The sequence below is a fragment of the Parasteatoda tepidariorum genome, chromosome 6, assembly GCF_043381705.1.
Source record: "Parasteatoda tepidariorum isolate YZ-2023 chromosome 6, CAS_Ptep_4.0, whole genome shotgun sequence".
Taxonomy (NCBI): Eukaryota; Metazoa; Arthropoda; class Arachnida; order Araneae; family Theridiidae; genus Parasteatoda; species Parasteatoda tepidariorum.
This window is the reverse complement of record NC_092209.1, coordinates 8,301,591-8,320,347: the sequence shown is the minus strand read 5'-3', so window position 1 is coordinate 8,320,347 and position 18,757 is coordinate 8,301,591. Positions and strand designations below refer to the sequence as shown.

Below are 18,757 nucleotides of genomic sequence, written 5' to 3'. Positions count from 1 at the left end.
GTGTTTCATATGTTGCGTGTCTATTTTCGTTGTAAGTAGTCTCAGAAGTTAGAAAATGGCATGACTTGCAATTACTCCTTTTTAAGTTCAAAGCAAATGAACGCTCAACTTAATCAGAAATATGTTAAGGTTGTTGCATCTATAATCATAATTCATTTTGAATATGTTTAAAAACGAATGATTGAATATTAAATAAGAATATCGATAAATTATAAATTGAATTATTCATCAATATTTTCTTTGCATTCACTGGTGATTTAGGGATTAATTTTTTATGAGAGTAAATTAGTTTTTTTTTATATGAAAACATTAGTAGCATGTTCCAAAATAATGATTAGATCTATTAATTACCGATAACATTACTGGCTTCAATTATAACATAAATGAAATGTAATAAATTGAAAAACTCTCAATAGTTATATACTTGTGATATAATTGCATAACAAATCATTCTAAATATCCTTAAAAACTAAAGTATTTCTATAAAACGTTGATATTGAAAGATTTTAAATCATACAATATAATTATAATTCATGTCACATTATAGCTTAATATGTTATGTTATATCATGCATATAATGTAATAATATTACATTATATTGTACTATATTAAGAGCTGCCAACTAAAATAACTTTTAGGAAGGATTTTACAGGGTGTAATTAACTGATAATTAATTTAGAAATGTTTTTTCTGAAAATTAAACTCCGTCACCATCTCTAAAAAGCATGACTGTTCTAGCATGATTATTCTAAAAAGCAATACGTCCCATCCTACCTCACTGTTTTTTATAACAGGGATGAGACAGACGAATAAAATGTGGGAAATGATAAAAACTAAAGTCATATTTTTTATTTATTTCATTTATATACTTATTCAATCGTGACTACCACCATAATATACATTGTCGAACCTTGGTGGCTCAGGGGATAGAGCTTTCACCTTCCAATGATGTGAACCGGGTTCGTATCTTGGGTCAGAGTCCCCTTGCCTTAGGGCTAAACGTGAGAGGTTTTCGTGGTTTTTCTCACCATGTAACGCAAATGCGGGTAAGTTCCATCAAAAAGTTCTTCTGGAAGGCAAATTTCTCCCAATGCTCGAATTCCCTTGTCTTCTGTATTGGGTTTAAAATAACAAGGCTGTGGAGGTGAACATTAGTAGTTGTTACCCCAAAATTGGGTCAGATGTTCAATGACGGTTATAAAATCTTTAATATTGAAGTTAATTGACGAATAACTACGTTGAAGTTAATTTTTAGATCGTGATGAATGTCATAGTTGTGCATGAATCATCTGGTTTCAGTCATTTTTCGTTGAATCTCATTTTGGCATAAACTGAGTGGTTGATGCCGTTCAGTTTAAAAAATAGCAAGATTTGCATATTTGCACCAAGAAGATAACATAAGAGTCCAACATTATTCATAGCATAACAGAGATGCCAACTGCTCCAGGGGTGAAAGCGAGACGGAAAAGAGGAAAGGCTGGTAGTAAAACCATTTCAGTTATAGCTAGTTTTGGGGAGGAGTTTACTTATTCTTTTTTTANATTTTTCATTGAATCTCATTTTGGCATCTAGTTTTGGCATAAACTGAGTGGTTGATGCCGTTCAGTTTAAAAAATAGCAAGATTTGCATATTTGCACCAAGCAGATTACATAAGAGTCCAACATTATTCATAGCATAATCATGCATAGATATGATTGTATTATTGGTTTGTTGTTTTAGGTAAAAGATTTCTAAACTTTGAAAGTTAGATTTACGCATTCAAGGATATTCCACACCAAAGATTTCTACCACAAAAAGACATTGTTCAATGACCGTACTAGTATGAAACTGGAAAAAAAATGACACTGTATTCATTGTCATCTTGAACCATTACAAATTTTTTTTCTGTTTGTTTCTGTTTTTGAACGAATTCAATATATTTCCACGTCACTGAGTTTAAATTTAAAATCGGTTTCTCTTTAAAAGATGCAGTTTCAAGTAATTTAACAATGTATTTCTTACCAAGATTTTCTTAAAATTCTCTCGAGTAAATACTAAATGCCCTAACTTCTCTACTACGTAGGGAGTGATGAGAAGAGGGCGATAATACAATTCATATTATGATGCAATACGCTCAGGTCATATTTTTTTTTCTTAAGTATTATTTTCAAAAGAGCTGACAAATGTTTGTGTATGCATATAGACCTTAACATTAAATATAAACTTTCAGGCAAATAAATGAACTAAAAATATCATTTTGAAAAGAAAAACTGAATCTCTCTGAATGAAAATTCCAGATTCGATATCCCCACCCCCGAATAAGGTAAGATCAAGTTCTTGTATAAATGCAGCAAAAACAATTTGTTCGACAGTTTTATCAATCAATTGCTGGATGAAGATCCTCGGCAAAGTTTTCTAAAAATTCGATGTGTTGCTCTCGTTCTCTAATTTATTTTTGAAGCTTTTGAAATTTTTATTCAACTGCTCTGTTTGCAATCGCCTTCTTAGCTGTATGATATCGCGAGAATTAACTAATGTGACTAACCCACTGCCATTTTATGCTTTTTGATCTCTCAATGTCATCGAAAACTTTTGTATCGCATCGCATTGTATTGTATTTATTATCTATTGAGTAAAATATTTTATCTATAACATTATTTATAAAAGTTTGCTCTTTAAATCTTCAAAGCATCTCTTTCCAATTTTTCATTAGCTAATTTCTGAAAATATAATGAATTTTTATTAAAGAGGAGAGATTTCTTTCTACAAGTTATAATTTGAGTTTTTAAGAGCAGCTGTACCGTCAGAAAACTCAGATCAACTTCACACTTCAATTGTTTAATTGTCGTAAATTGAGAAACTATACTTTGTCGTAATAGATTGCAGAAATATAATTAACTTCATATATAATGGGCACGAAAATATCTTCAAGTTCAAACAGTGAGTAAAATTCTTCTATTCTATTAAATAGTTTTGAAACTATAACGGAATGACCAAAAAGAAAAATTGTCATTAAAAGGGTCAGGTTTCGAACGCCCCATTTAATCTCAATATTTTTAGGATCATGGATCCAAATCCGTAGAAAAACACTATTTTTATTCATAAAAACTACGTTTTTGTGTCAGCGTAATTTAATCTATGTGTTCCGAACTTTTTTATTATCATATTTAATACCAAATCCTTGAACAATTGAGATTGCTACTAAATAAGTGAAAATCTGATCTTTAGGTTAAAAAAAAATTAGTAAAGGTGTTCCATTTATTTTACGCACTATACAAGATAAAAAAGAAAATAGCTTACAATCCTAAAATATGTCCTTTTTATTCAACGTCGCTACTTTTAATGTAGTTAGCATATAAGAGAAGTTACTTGCAAAAGGGTAATATTAGCAGTTGATCGGGGAAAAAAAATTCAGCAATGTTTCGGATGTTAAGTGGTTCTAAATCCGGGAAGAAATAAGTAACCGGAAATTAAACAATCAACCAAAATATAAATGCTGTTTCATGTAGGTAAATGAAATTAGCTAACACGCGAGAGGGACGCTTCTTGCTCATTCTTCCCTTTAATATTTATTCAATATTGGCTATGCTCAGCAAATTATTGCAAGTAATCAGAAGTAAATTTAGCTAGTAAATTTAATAGCAGGTCACGGCTGAAAACTTATATAGCTCAAGACTAAAGAACGCAGAAATTGGTGAGAAAATGGAGTTTTTTTTAAAAGCTTAAAATATCCCTCACTACCTAGATTTTTAAGTAACAGACAGATGGGACTTTTTTTTTTACCGAGAAAAAGTGAGCAATGATTAATAAGCTATTATTAATACGTTCACGTCGGAGTGACCCACCGGTGGGTCACGCTAGATTGCTCATCTACGCAGTGCACCGGAGTAAAAACTGGTAACAATAAATTTCCTTTTTTAGTTTTTTTCCGGAAATAATAAAAATCCATAACTACCAATTGTTTTTAACGGATGCAATTTTTATAATGAATTGCTTCTTCGATAAATTATAATTTTAATAATAATAATACATTCCTTACAGTGAATTGTTATTGTTGAGAATAGATTAACTCCTCCCGAATATTATCTAATATTGAAGTAGTTCTTCTACCAGTATTTTCACTTTTCCCGGCGTGAACGTGTTAAGAACTGGAATAGCTTATTTTGCTCCTCATGAAAACCAGATGTAGTAAATAATATGGTTTTACTACCACTTTATACATCTTGCTTTCAGGTCTGACATAGGTGACAAATCATGGGAGAGGATGTCTATCATATCAGGTGTTAAAATGTTTCTTAAATAACTGATTGAAATTCTAACCCAGTTTATTACACAGTGTAAAAATCAAAGTGTTCTTAATTTTTTTACTTGTTTGCATAAACAAATTGGGCACAACTTAGAAAAAATAAAAGTGGTAGGTATTGTTGTTGTGGTTGTTGTAGCCATTAATGCAAAGAGTGTGGTTGTTCTTGAATTCAAGTGGGGACATCTACGGGCGAGAATTCGACTACTTCCACACCCAAACTTCGCACCCTTTTATGAGGCGGACTCATTCATACATCCATTCATTCATCCACAGATCGTAATTTTGACCTGAACCAACGAAAGATCAATCTCTAATTCAGTACCCCCAGAGATATAATTTGTCATATGATCATGGAGGACTTTGTGACCTGATATATTTAGCATGCACCAGTCCCCTTTTTCTGCACAAGGAGTCTTCGGCCGGCTGGATTCGAACTCCCGTTCTTACGAACGTGAGTCCAGTGCCCTGGCGACCAGGCTATCCCAGCTGAAATAGGTAGATAAATAATGGAAACACAAATAATTTTTTTATTTCAATTTTTATGTATCAGAATAAATTCGTAAATTGAGGGAAATATTTCCATATTCTAATAGTAATTGCATAACTGGTCTTTCATCCGGATCTTCGGAATGATTTTATTTTTATATTTTATGTGATAGTGAAATTTAGGCTTTTTTAAAATTTCATTTTTGGTTTTATAAATTTAATTACCACCGATTTAATTCGAAATGATTTTAACTTTTATATAATTGTAAACTTGGTACATTCAGGCGAAAATATAACAAAATCTGAAGAATAACTTTTTTTCTCTTACATTGTTTGTGCAGTTCAATTGTAATGCACTTTTAAAAAAATTTAATGCATTTTTCTAAAAATTAATAAGAAAATATTTTTATTCATTAATTATAACAGTGAGGTAATACATAAAATACTTTGGTAAAAGACATTGCTTAAGGACTAAACACTGGGATTTCGCGTTCGGTCAACCACCCAAGCAGAAGATCTGCTCCTGCACCTCAGAGCCCAAGATCAAACAATTGAGATGGGTTGGCGCAATAGGCTTTGGCCCTCTATGGGCTGTCGAGCCACCAAGTTTAAATTCAGTTTGAAAGACATATAGTAAATTTTGTTAATGTATTTTCTAATTATTTTACACCTTGTACCATGCTTTAAAACAACAATTTGCTAATTTTTTTTCCAAATAAGAATAAAATAATTATTTGTCAAAAGTAATATATTTAACGAAAACTAAGTTTTGTGACTCTTTTACATAGTGTATATAATAAGTAATGAATAAAACTACCCTAGCCCTGGAGTATTCAGAAGTTAAAACTGGACTTCATGATAGTTCTTTCTGGCCCAAAGCCGTATCCGTCCACATGCGTCCAACCCCGCTGGGGCACCACATATAATAAAATACATTAAATAAAATGTCTATTTTCAAAATTTTAAAGTACTAATTTTAGTAGAAATGCCTGAAATATCTTTCAGATGTTATAGACATTATTTTTATTGTATTATTTTTATTGGGGAGGAGTTCGATTTTCTCAGAATGATGACCACTCCGAAAGATGGCCATGTATGTAAACGCATATTATTAAACCTAAATTATTTCGAGAAACACATACAGTAAATAATATAATTTTTTTTATCAATTTTATATCTAATACTAAATTTCAGATCCACAAATTTCTAACTTTTATTAAATGTAAATCGAATTGTTATTTAATTTAAATATATGTATATATNGGAATTATAGAGATTATTTTTCAAAATTCGATTTTCTCAGAATAATGACTACTCAGGGACCCTTGAATGTTTTTAAGCATTTAATTAAACGTATGTTATTTCGTACAACTTATAAATTAAGCAGGTTTTTCTTTCTGTGAATACCAAATGTAACGTTCTAATACCAGATTTAAAAACAACAAATTGTTATTTTGTTTAAAAAATATGTATAAAACTAAAGCTATTATTTATGATATGTAATATTTAACACAAGATTACATAAAATGTTATTATTTTCAAAATTTAAAATTACGCATCTTTAGAAGAAATACCAGAAATAAGTTCAGAAATTCTGGAGATTTTTTTTCGGGATTCGATTTCTCAAAAGGATGACCACACAGAGAACCATGAATGTCTTAGGACATATAATTAAAAGTACATTATTTTGTGCAACGCATTAAATAAATAGTTTTTTGCTTTTGTTTCATATCTAAAAAAAATTAAACAACAAATTGCAATTATTTTTAATTATAAATAAAAAGTTTCTTAAAAGTTTAATTATAAATAGGAAGTTTCAGAGCCAGAAATCAATAACTTTTTTTTAAAAACATTAAAGAACATTTTGTTTGTCGTCTCTAATTTTAACACAAAGTTTGGCAAATTTATAAAAATGTCATAAAAACGTAAAACATCATATCTGTTTTAAAATTACGAAAATACTTTACCAGAAATATTTTTTTAGAAATTCTGGACAGTTTTTTCACGAACTTGTTTTTCTCAGAATGATGACGACTTAGAGAGCCATAAATGTTTTAAGGCAAATAAGTAAAAGTACATTAGTCTGTACAACGCATTAAGTGAGTAATTTTTGCATTTGTCTTATATCAAACAAAAATTTTAGAACAACAAATTGCATTTTTTTAAAATTATGAATAATGTTATTATTTGTCATATGTAATATTTAACGAGTGCAAAGGCGTAGTTTAAAAGAATACATAAAATATAGCTATTTTAAAATTACAAACCTTTTGTAGAAACGTCAAAAATATTTTTCGGATACTCTTAAGATTCTTGTTCGGGATTCAATTTTCGCAAAATGTTGACCATTCAAGGAAAGAGACAGGAGTTATAAAACATTCTTTTACGTATATTATTACGTATATTAAGCTAAATTATTTTACTCATAAAGCTAAATTATATTACACATTTTTTCACGCATTATTTACACATATAGTAAATATATTTTTCAGTTTTATATCTAATGTCAAGTTTCAGAACCACGAACTATTAACCTTTTTTTAAAAATAAATAAAAGTGTTATTTTTAGTCTGTAATTTTAACACAAAGATTGACTACTAAGAAAAAAAATTCATAAAACCGTAAAATACTATAACTATTTCCAAATTTTATAAATACTAACCTTTAGTTGAGATAACAAAAATATTTTTAGGTTGATTCTAAAGATTCTTTTTCGGGATTCGATTTTCTCAGAATGATAACCCCTCAAACAGCGAAAAATGTTTAAAGGCATATAATTAAACGTATATTATTTTTTAAAACGCATATAGTAAATGACTAGCTTTTTATTCTATTTTATAATACCAAATTTTCGACGAACAAATTGCTAACTTCTGTTAAATATAAATACAAGTATTGTTTATTTTATATAATATTTAAAACATGCAAAGTTTAGTGACTTTTTAAAAGAATGCATAAAATATAACTATTTTCAAAATTTAAAATGACTAACCTTTAGTAGAAATACCAGAAATATTTATCAGGAATTCTAGAGATTCTTTTTCGGGATTTTCTCAGAATGATGACCACTCAGGAAGAGAGCCGTGAATGGTTGGATTGTTTCACTAAAATCAACTTTTATCTATCGCGCACGCAGCCTATTAGCATAGATCGTGTGACGTCAGCGGTTGATCTCTCTTTTCTGATTGGTTACCTGTCGCGTCCGCCTGTTTTCCTTGTTTTAAAGGAGAAGACATCCCTTCCAGATCTATTTTTTCCTGACTAACTTTACGTAGGATGTGAAAATGCGATTCTTATAGAAGCATCGATGAATTAAAATTTGAAAGGGAGTAAGAGGGAAATAGGAGTCTTTATTTTTGTTTAGAAAACGTCCCATCTTAATAAATTGCTATCGACAGTTGGACACCCACCCTAAACTAAAAACTCAGAACTTATGAAAAAAAAAAGCTTTATAGAGAGAATTGGAAAAAATAAATCAATAAAAAGTCATGTGGGAGGGATATATTTAATTCTTTAACGATCGGTAGTGGGCAGAGATAGCCTGGTTGGCAGGGCGCTGGACTCACGTTCTTGAGAACGGGAGTTCGAATCCAGCAAGCCAAAGAGTACCCGTGAACTAAATGGTGATTGATGCGCGTTAAATCTGTCGGGTCACAGAGTCCTCCGTGTTCTCATAGCAAATTAAACCTCAGGAGGTACTGAGTTAGTTGGAGATTGGTCCTTCGCTGGTTCAAATCAAAATTGATCAATAAATGAATAAATTGATGTATGAATGGGTCCATCCCGCGAACGGGCATGACGTAAGTGTGGCAGAAATTGATTTTTCGTCGATAGATAGCGCCACTGGAAAACAAGAACAATTGCACCCCCTCTGCCATAATGGCCGACCTCAACAATAACAACGTACAGAGGTTTTGAAGCGTTTCCAATAAATCTGTGAAAGAATTAATATGAGTTTATAAAGAGTTGAAGAAGAGACATAAATTCCTCTTATTTATAAAAAAAACATTATTCCTCTTTTTCTGTGAAAAGTTCTTTTTTTTTACTTTCCTGAACGATTTGGCCCTCTAGAATTTAGACTCGCTTTAAATCAAGTTTACTTAACTAAAGGTCAACAGTCTAATTCAGGGTGTCAGAAAAACCTTCAGTAAAAAGCATAGTAGCTGGCAGTTATTATTTCGTTGTTCATTTTTCATAGTTTTACATTACGTATATGAAACATACTGCATATCTATGAATTAAATATTCTGACTGTGAAAAAAATATATATTTTGGAGCCACGACCAAAAAAACGTTTAGAAACACTTGAAACTAATATTTAAAATTAAGATAGCTACCACTTTATAAAATATATTTACCTTTTTATTCATTTAAATTATTTAAATGTAACTCACTAGCGGTACATTTAAAACGCAGTTTAAATCGGTATTTTACTAATTATAAAATTAATTGGTGAGTACCAGCATTTACGAATTTAAGTTAATCACATCAAATATATTCGGTTTCATATTTTATAAACTAAGATCTTTACTTAAAAGCAATTCGGGATTAGTTATTCCGTTCATAAATTAAAATAATCGGATAGAGATATTGAAATGGTAATGTTATTGATTTAGTCATTATTTTACCGACATTATTTTATTATATTATTATTATAACGTATTTACATTATTATATTAACGTCATTATATTTTTATTTTATTTAGTCATTATTTTATTAAATATTACCGTCGTTGAACTGCCATCCCAAACTTGAGTTTATGGCTACCAATGTTCAACTCCGTATCGTTGTAATTTTGAACCCAATGCAGAAGACATGGGAACTTCTGGATCAAGCATTTGTCTTGGAAGAGGTCTTTTTTGATGGAAGTTACCGGCATTTGCGATACATGGAAAGAAAAACCACAAAATCCTCCCCTAATTAGCCTGACGGCAGGAGGACTCTAACTCATGATCCTTGGATAGACCACTGAGAACATTTTACGTCAGCACTGTAATCAGTGCGTGTCGGGGAGGAATTCGTACAGACCAGTCATCGCTGGGATTCGAAACCGGTTATCCTCAGTGGAAGGCGAACTCAGTATCCCCTGAGCCACCACGGCTCATGGCTCTTATTTTGTCATTGCCTTTTTTTAACTCCTCAGCTTTCATACCTAGATTTCATTTACTTTTTAAATATATTATGGGACGATGACCCTTAGAACTGTTTAGCAAGTTTTTTTCTTCACATAACTTAGTTTCGCATTTTCCCCAAATCATTTTCAATACCCCAGATATTATACTTTTATTTTTATGCCACATTTCAATACATTTTATACTGTCTATATATATATAGTCCTTTGCTGAACCTCTGAGAATTGTTTGGGTAGTTCTCGTATATCTCCTGGTTATGGCCAAGCACCCAATCCCGTTTAATTGTTGTCTATCTTTTAACGGCCATAGTAGGAATGCACCGTTATTTTGATGCCGTTCCTGATTTTCAAATCCATCATCATTTCAGAGCCACTATCTTGTAGTTTTGTCGCTGTTGTCGCTTTTCGGGCTTTTTGTTGCTGTTGTCGTAGACCATTAAGGCAAAGGGTGTGAATGTTCTTGCTTTCCAGGGATGCCATCTTTGGCAGCACCCATACGTCATGCCAGTTCATAGGGGTGACTCATTCATACTCAGATCATGGGTGAAAGCGAGACGGAAAAGGGGAAAAACTGGTAGTAAACCCATTTTAGTTTTAACATGTTTTCGGGAGGAGTTAAGCAATTCTCTGTTTTAATTAATCAGTTAAATCTATTTTAAAGAAAGAATCTGTTTCATATATATGCTAAAATTGTAAAAAAATTCGGTAGTTACAGAAATTTAATGTTTCTCGAAAAAAATGCTAGATTTAAATGCCTTTCGTACCAGTTTTTGCTCTTTTCCGTCTTGTTATACATAGGCTTTCAGCCCTGACTCAGATCGAAATTTTGACCTAAAAAAGAGAACAACCAATTTCCTTACAGTTATTGATTTATTATGGGAACATGGAGGTTTCTCTGAGCCGACAAATTTAACGAGCACCCGTCACCATTTACTACACGGCTAGTCTTTGACCGGCGGGGATTAAACCCACGACTTCTTGGACATGGGCTCAACGCCTTACCAATCAGGATATCCCGGCATCGCTTTTCTGGTAAACGACTCATTTGAAGTGAAATCGATATCAGCCTGCATGCTTCTGCTTTTTCCTCTCAATTTCAATCATTTGCTTTGGAATACCCAATTGTATATCAATAACTGTTCAAACACTGTAATTAACTGATTGTACTTGTCTAAAGTTATAAACATTAGGTTACACTCATATAGTAGAGCAATTTTGATGTACTTTTTTCTAAAACATATCGTTTATTTTATATTTAACTTATGATCCGTATTTTATTGTTAATAAATGTATAGAATTCTAACGATTACTTTTCCATAGAAATGCTTTTTTGTTTTAATCATTCTCAATAATAATATATTAAAATATTTCCTTCATTTTTAGTTGCATTTCTTATTTTACTTATTAGGATGTATGTAAGTATAACCTACCGGTATAACCTACACTGATTTTTTTTTTAAGGTCAAGTGCCATTGCCCGGTATATATTTGCCCGATACTCCAAACACTGATATTTCTTCTAATCAATCGTCAGTAAGTATTAAAATATGGAATAAATATAAATATATCAAATAAATATAATAATATAAACGAAGAAATTAATATAAAATTGGATANTATATATATATATATATATATAGTAGCGCCCGTAATACTACTCGAATTCTTCTTGCCATAGGTTCTTTGAGATGTTTGTAGGTTGTGGGAGGAATCTAATCCCATATCCGGTGAGCATTTTTCAGTTCCGTCAGATTAGATGGCACTAGACCCAGCTGCTTGATGTCTCCTTCGATATCATCCCTCAAATTCTCAACTGGATTAAGATCTGGTGACTCTGCGGACCAACAAAGCAAAGTCACCGCCATGTTCTTCGCAACACCTGTCCACAATACGAGCTGTATGACATGGAGCATTGTCTTGTTGAAAGTATCGATCCAAGAGGGTACACCATTAACATAACAGGATGTACTTGATCTGCGATTTACACTTTGATACCCTTGTGCGTTCAGATGTTGTTCCACAGGTATCGAAGAGCACATGCAATGTCAAGAAAACATCCCCCTAACCATAACATTGCCTCCACCAGCTAGAATTATTGTGGCAATGCAGTTGGTGACCAAGCTTTCGTGCTGCTTCCACCAAACCCGACTCCTGGCGTCTGCATGGTGTAATTAAAATCATGATTCATCAGACCACAGGAACCTTTTCCAGTCACCTACTGTCCAATCCTTATGCTTCTCTGCAAACTGTAGGCGTCTGCTTTTGTTCAAGGCCGACAGCAAATGCTTTCTAAGCACAACAAAATTTTAAATTGATATTCGGTGAAATTAATCACATCTCAAATCTAGCTTGAAGTGTATAAAAAATAACCTGTGAGACTCAAAACACACCTATCTAAGCTGGTTGCTTTTGAGTAAATTTCTATCAACTTCAAAACAGCCTCAAGTGTTTTGTACTTTAATTTGTAAGGTCAACAATTTTTAAACATCATTTTAAAAAATGTATTTTAACATGGCAAAATACAAAATTTGAGCAAAATCTGTCGAAAAGTTTCTGAGAAATCGAATTTTTAAAAATATGATTTCTCACTAACTATTCGACCGATTTCGCTCAAATTTTGTAATTTTAAATTACATTCTTTAAAATGATATGAAAATTTTGTAATTTTCGATAGAAAATGTTTTCGACTGATATTAAATGAAACATAATATATAAGTACTAAAATTTATTCTTAGCATGGAATTATCTGTGGCTAAGCGAATTTTCTAATTGGGTGCAAAAAAATTTTCAAATCGCCGAAAAATAAAGTAAAAAACAAATTCCGTATTATTTCATGATTATATGAATGAATTTCAGTAAAATAGAGACCAATAAACTTAATAATACTGAAACTACTTCGTATCTTCAATTATATATACACAGAGAATATTTTTATAGTGTTCAGTTCTTTCAATTACGGAAAACCGCCAATATAAACTGCTTAAGAAAAAAATAGAAATATGTCAGGTTATCATGATGTTACTCATTATCAGATTATAAGAGAACATAAGATTTCTGCATACAGACTAAACAGACTTATGCGGATCAAAAAAATCAAATTTAACAAACTTTCAACTCCGATTCGTTAAAGAACAAGAAGAAAAAATAATGACTAAATTGATAACATTTCTATTTCAATATGTCGCTAAATTTTCTTAGTCTATTCGATTATTTTAATTTATGATGATTTAAAAATTTTGTAAAAAATAGCTAGTATTTTCTAATAAATAGATTTTAAGAACGGAATGACTTAACTCTATTGCTCATATATAAAGATCTTAGACTTTTAAAATATGAAACGGAAAAAAAGGAAAGCCTCTTAAAATTATAATCGGTTGATTATAATTGCTACTATTAACTTATTTTAATAAATGCTTGTATTCACTAATAACTTTTATAATTAGTAAATACTTAGAAATTTTATTTCTTGCTTTCGTCATTTATGCTGCAATGAAAAAATTAAAATAAATAAAGAAAAAAATATATTTCATAAAGTGGTAGCTATTATAATTTTGAATATTAGTTTCAAGTGCTCTAAACCTTATTTAAGTCGTGTGTAGCTCCGAAGCATACAATATTTCTGAATCATAGAATATTTAATTTATAGATATATAGTATGCTTCATACATGTTATGTAAAACTATGAAAAATGAACAACAAAATTATAGCAGCCACAGCAACTATGCTTTTTCATGAAGTTTTTTCCGACACTTAAAATTTGACTGGTGACTGGCGAGTTTAAATTCAAGAGGGACAGATCTAGGGGAATCGTTTATGAAAGTAAAAAATAAATCGTAGTATGAATCATATTGTTGTCAAACATTACTAATTCCTAGAATTACAAGAATAATGAATAATTTATTGTTTGACAGCATATATATAAGTAAAAAATAAATTTTTTTAACGAAAAGAAGAAAAATTATACATAATTAATATTTTTATTAAAAAGCGTTAAAAATATTGACAGGATATACACTCAACGTGACTAACAACTCACAGTATTGTATCGATCTACTTTGCTTTGCTTAGAATAGATTAATACAATATTAGAAAACACTTTTTAGCGGATATAATCGTGTGAGCTGACGATGACATTGTATATTTTCCTTATTTTGTTAATCGGCTTTTTAATTTTTATTTAAATCTTATTAAAAGTTTGAATTATGGAGAAAATTTTATTTATTAATAATTTTTCTTCTTCTCTTAATAACAATATTGTTTTCTTTCCTATTTTTATATTATTTTATGGGTTCTATAGACGTACAGCTTTTTTAATAACCTCTTTTTTCTTTGCTTTAACTATTGTTTGCTTCTTTACGCTTGATATAAATATAGACCTTTTATTTTTGTTGGTGTGCTAATACGACTTAAAGAAATTCTGATCTTCACATATATAGTTTTTATTACCATCTATTTAGTAAAAAAAATACAAAACTGAAATGCAAATTTAACCAGATAAATGGTTTTTATAACATACTCTAAAGTCTCGTGGATAAAGTTTCAAAGTTTTATCACATATTATAAAACCTGATTTTATTGTTAATTTTAACCGAAATCGTTACCAAAGCCATAGCTGCCAACTCTTCCGGTTTTCCCGGAAGATTTTATTTCCATATTTAAAGTGGTAGCGAAATTCATGTTATTCCGCAAAATTTTTGAATTATAATAATAATTAAAAATGAGTTTGACTACCTCTGCATATAAATAATTACAACAATTATATATAAGCATTATAATCTTTACATTAGCGAATTTCAACCTGATTAAATTATAAATATATTGATGAGGAAGATATTTTTTCGGTAATTGTTTTACTACCACTTGGAAAATCGATTCTCGAAGTGAGTGAATATTAATGAGCTTCTTTGGTGTTGCCAGAGAACCAGCAACACGGTAAATTTCACCATATTTAAGTTGTTTTTGCCATGCTTTTTTTTCTAAGTGAATCACATTTAATCTGTATGGGTTCTATGGAGGAACAGCTTTGATATATCTGTTCGTTTCGTGAATTTCTGATTTATTACCATTGAGACAAATATTGCATAACTGCCTCAAGTAGTTGGAGGTTCTGTATTGATAGATACAGACTTGTGTTCAAAACTAATCCATTGCGAGTGGCTTAAGTTAAAATATAATTTCGTAACATTCTTCGACCCATCCAAAAACTTAAAAAGTGGTTGACAAAACTTTTTCGTTTCCTCTTTTTTTTTTTTTTAAAGAAATTATACTTTCTAACCGTGGAAAGCTTCGTTCGTGTAAAGAAACGTACAGTGTAATCTGCGTTCTTAAACATTTAGAAGTTAACTTTTATTTGTAATTGCTTGTACTCACCAATTATTTTTATAATTAGTGAATACTTTGAAAAACCTTTGATGAATCTGCAGCCACACTTCATTTATTTTAAAACATTTAATCATTATAAAGATAAATATATTTTATAAAGTGGTAGCCATCTCAATTTTAAAATTAGTTTCAAGGGTTCTAAACATTAGAAGACGTGAACGCGAGAGATTGGGTCGACTGTTCGACGACAGTTATAAAAAATCATGCACATTGAATACGATTCTCCCCTGTTACGAAAAAAAATCCACCTTCTCGCAGCCGTATTACACTATCAAGTTCAAAGTCAGTGGGCTGTTGATAATTGGTTTTTTATCTTAATATAGGTGTTCCTTGAGAAAGAGCAACTCACTGTGTCAATATTTTACGGAAAATAACGCTAACAAACAGTAGAACACGCATTGAAAGCAATCCTGAATTGAATGTGCTCAGAGGTGCTTCGACCGCCAAACTTACATGTCAAGTGCAAAATTTGAATATATATCATCTTTTGGTAGCCTTTTCATCAACTTTTATCTTTTAATCGCCTACCAAATTTGGAGTAAATTGTTGTGAATCTTATTTTTCTTAATTTTCTGTGTATTTATTACTTTTCTTTTTTGCCTTTATAGGGTTCTGCAGTCCTCAAAAAGTTTTAGTACTGGTAATAAATGTAGGATAATGCTAGAGGATTTTTCTTACTTTACTGTACCACTCAATCGTTAGGTGGTTTAGCACGCACGAATTTTCATGCATATATACTTTCTTTAGAAAACAATTTTACCAATGCTTACCAACCAACTTTTAAGCATTTGTCGTAAAATTTTATTTCTATATTTAAAGTGATAATAAAATTAATAATAATAAGACTAAAAATTTAAAAAGAGGTAGAAACTCAATTCATTTTTTTATATATTTTCTCCTTAGTTATTCAATCCNACACACACACACACATACACACATATATATACACATACATATATATATATATATATATATATATACACGTGGCTTCCACCGACCACAGAGCTGACGTAAAATATCCTCAGTGGTAGACGGATCATAGGTAAAATACTCCTTGCCGTTAGGCTATCCTTTGGAGGTTTCTGTGGTTTTCCTCTCCATCTAATGCAAAAGCGGTTTACTTCCATCAAAAAGTCCTCCAGGATGTCAAATTTCTCCTATCGCTTAATCCAAGAGTTCCCTTATCCTATGGATGGGGTTCAAAATTACAGGGCTAGGAAGTTAAATATTAGTAGTTCTAAGCGCAAAAATTGGATCGGCTGTTGAAAGTCGGTATTAAAGTATTCAAATTACGATAGATTTTTTTTCACGAGAAACGTACAGTAAAAAGTACGCTCTTAAGCATTTAAGTTAACTTACATTTGTAATGCTGGTATTCACCAATTATTTTTATAATTAGCAAATATTTACATAAAATGTGCTCTTTTTTTAGTGCTAGACAATTATTTAGATCATGTAATTTGGCAAGGTACCTGCCCGCGCAAGCGGGCACCAGACCTCTGATCTGTGTTATGCCCTAGGGCGACAATTATTTAGAAAAAAATTTAAACTAATAAGGAGATAAATATATTTCATGAAGTGGTAGCTATCCTAATTTTAAATATTAGTTTCGAGAGATCTAAACGTTTTTTATGTCGTGGCTCCCGAGCATACAATATTTCTCAATTGTAAACTTTAATATTTAATTCATAGATATATAAAATGTTTCATATATGTTACGTAAAACTATGAAAAAGGAACGACGAAAGAATAACGGCCAGCAACTTTACTTTTTAATGAAGGTTTTTCCGACAACTTTTTAAAAATTTTAATTATTGGGAAATTTTTATTTATTAATAATTTTTCTTCTTCTCTTAATAAAATATTGTTTTTTTCCTTTTTTATCTTATTTTTATAGTTTCTATGGACGAACAGCTTCCTTATTAGTCTCTCTTCTCCTTTATTTAATTATTTTGTGTTTATTTACGTATGTATATAGATATATATATTAGCGCAGACGCACATTACACGCGCTTGTAGCGCCATTTCAAAACACTATTTAAGTCTTAGAGGTTTCATTGATTTTAAGTTCGACAATTTTTTTTTCCTGTGGTTTTTTCAAAAAACGATCAATTAAGCCTCGTAGAAAATAGCGATAATCTTTTGATCAAGTATCCGAGTTCGACACAGGAAGGATAGAGGCCTACCGAGATTGTGGATTATCTTTCTGGAAAATCAGTAGTCGTGTTTGACGAAGCCAAACAACTGTATTGCGCATATGAGATCGTTGGATGCAATAGGGTACGACGGACCGACGTGTTCGTTTGCATCCACCTGAGTGCACCACTTCACGTGATGACAGGCGAATTGAGCGCATGACATTGACTGATCTCTCAGTCACATCACAAACCATAACACAGCATATTCAGTCCGTAACGCATCATCCAGTGCCTGCGCATACCATTCAACGTCGTTTACAGCTGAGTGGTCAGTCCGCAAGACGTCCATTGCCTCGTCTACCCTTGACGCAGAAGCATAGACGTCTCCGCCGCCAATGGTGCGATGAAAGAAGGATGTGGACGACAGAATGGAAAGAAATTGTTCTTACTGACGAGTCACGCTTCTGTCTGCGACACCACGATGGTCGCATTCGAGTCAGGAGACACCGTCGAGAGAGGATGCTGAAGAGCTGCAATATGCTCCACCATATTGGTCCTGCACCGGGTATTATGGTATGGAGTGGTATTGGATATCACTCTCGCAATCCTCTAGTACGCATTAACGATAATTTAAACAGCCAACGCTACATCTCCAAGGTTCTGGAGCCAGTTGTCCTTCCTTACCTTCATACAGCCCACAAACATACTTCAACAGAATAATGCGCGACCACACGTGGCACGCATAGTTTAAGGATTCTACGTCAATCGCCAGATTGAATTGCTTCCCTGACCAGCTCGCTCTCTGGATCTTTCACCGATACAAAACATGTGGTCCATGATTGCTCAATGAATGACCTAGATTACATCCTTAGCTGTAACACCAGATCAAATTTTTAGCAACTATTGGACTTTTTTTATATCTAAAAAATACCAAAACATATTTTTGCTTGTAATTAGGACGTCAGAAAAAGAAACAAATAAAAGGAACACTAGTGTCCCATCTGCGCCAAAGGGTTAAAACAAGAAAAAAAGAACCATAGCATAACGCATCATATACTGAAATGCATTATCACTTTTCTTCATGCCATTCCATACTCAGTCGAGAAGTTTGGATACCTAGCAGTCATTCGAATGAAATTTGGAAGTTTCGGGTTTGAAATATATTATTAAATTGCATAAGAACTACTGCATCTTGTAGAGAAAAGCTGATTGCGGATTTGAAATCGGTGTCACGAAATGTTTAAGATCTGTTCAAAATCCCATACAACAGAAAATGAAAAAACCATTTGTTCCTCAGATTAATTATTGCAATGAGAACGGCTGGTATACAAAAA

The 18,757-nt window shown here is 31.6% G+C and overlaps 1 protein-coding gene across 1 annotated transcript in view; it reads right to left on the bottom strand.

Moving 5' to 3' along the window:
* LOC107448960 (uncharacterized) overlaps positions 1-7,912 on the bottom strand; it is a 262,939-nt gene extending 255,027 nt beyond the window's left edge. Inside the window, exon 1 of the mRNA XM_043049811.2 lies at positions 7,765-7,912. The gene's annotated coding sequence lies outside the window, so the exon portion shown is untranslated. The remainder of the gene's footprint in view (positions 1-7,764) is intronic.
* Between the last annotated feature and the right edge of the window lie 10,845 nt (positions 7,913-18,757).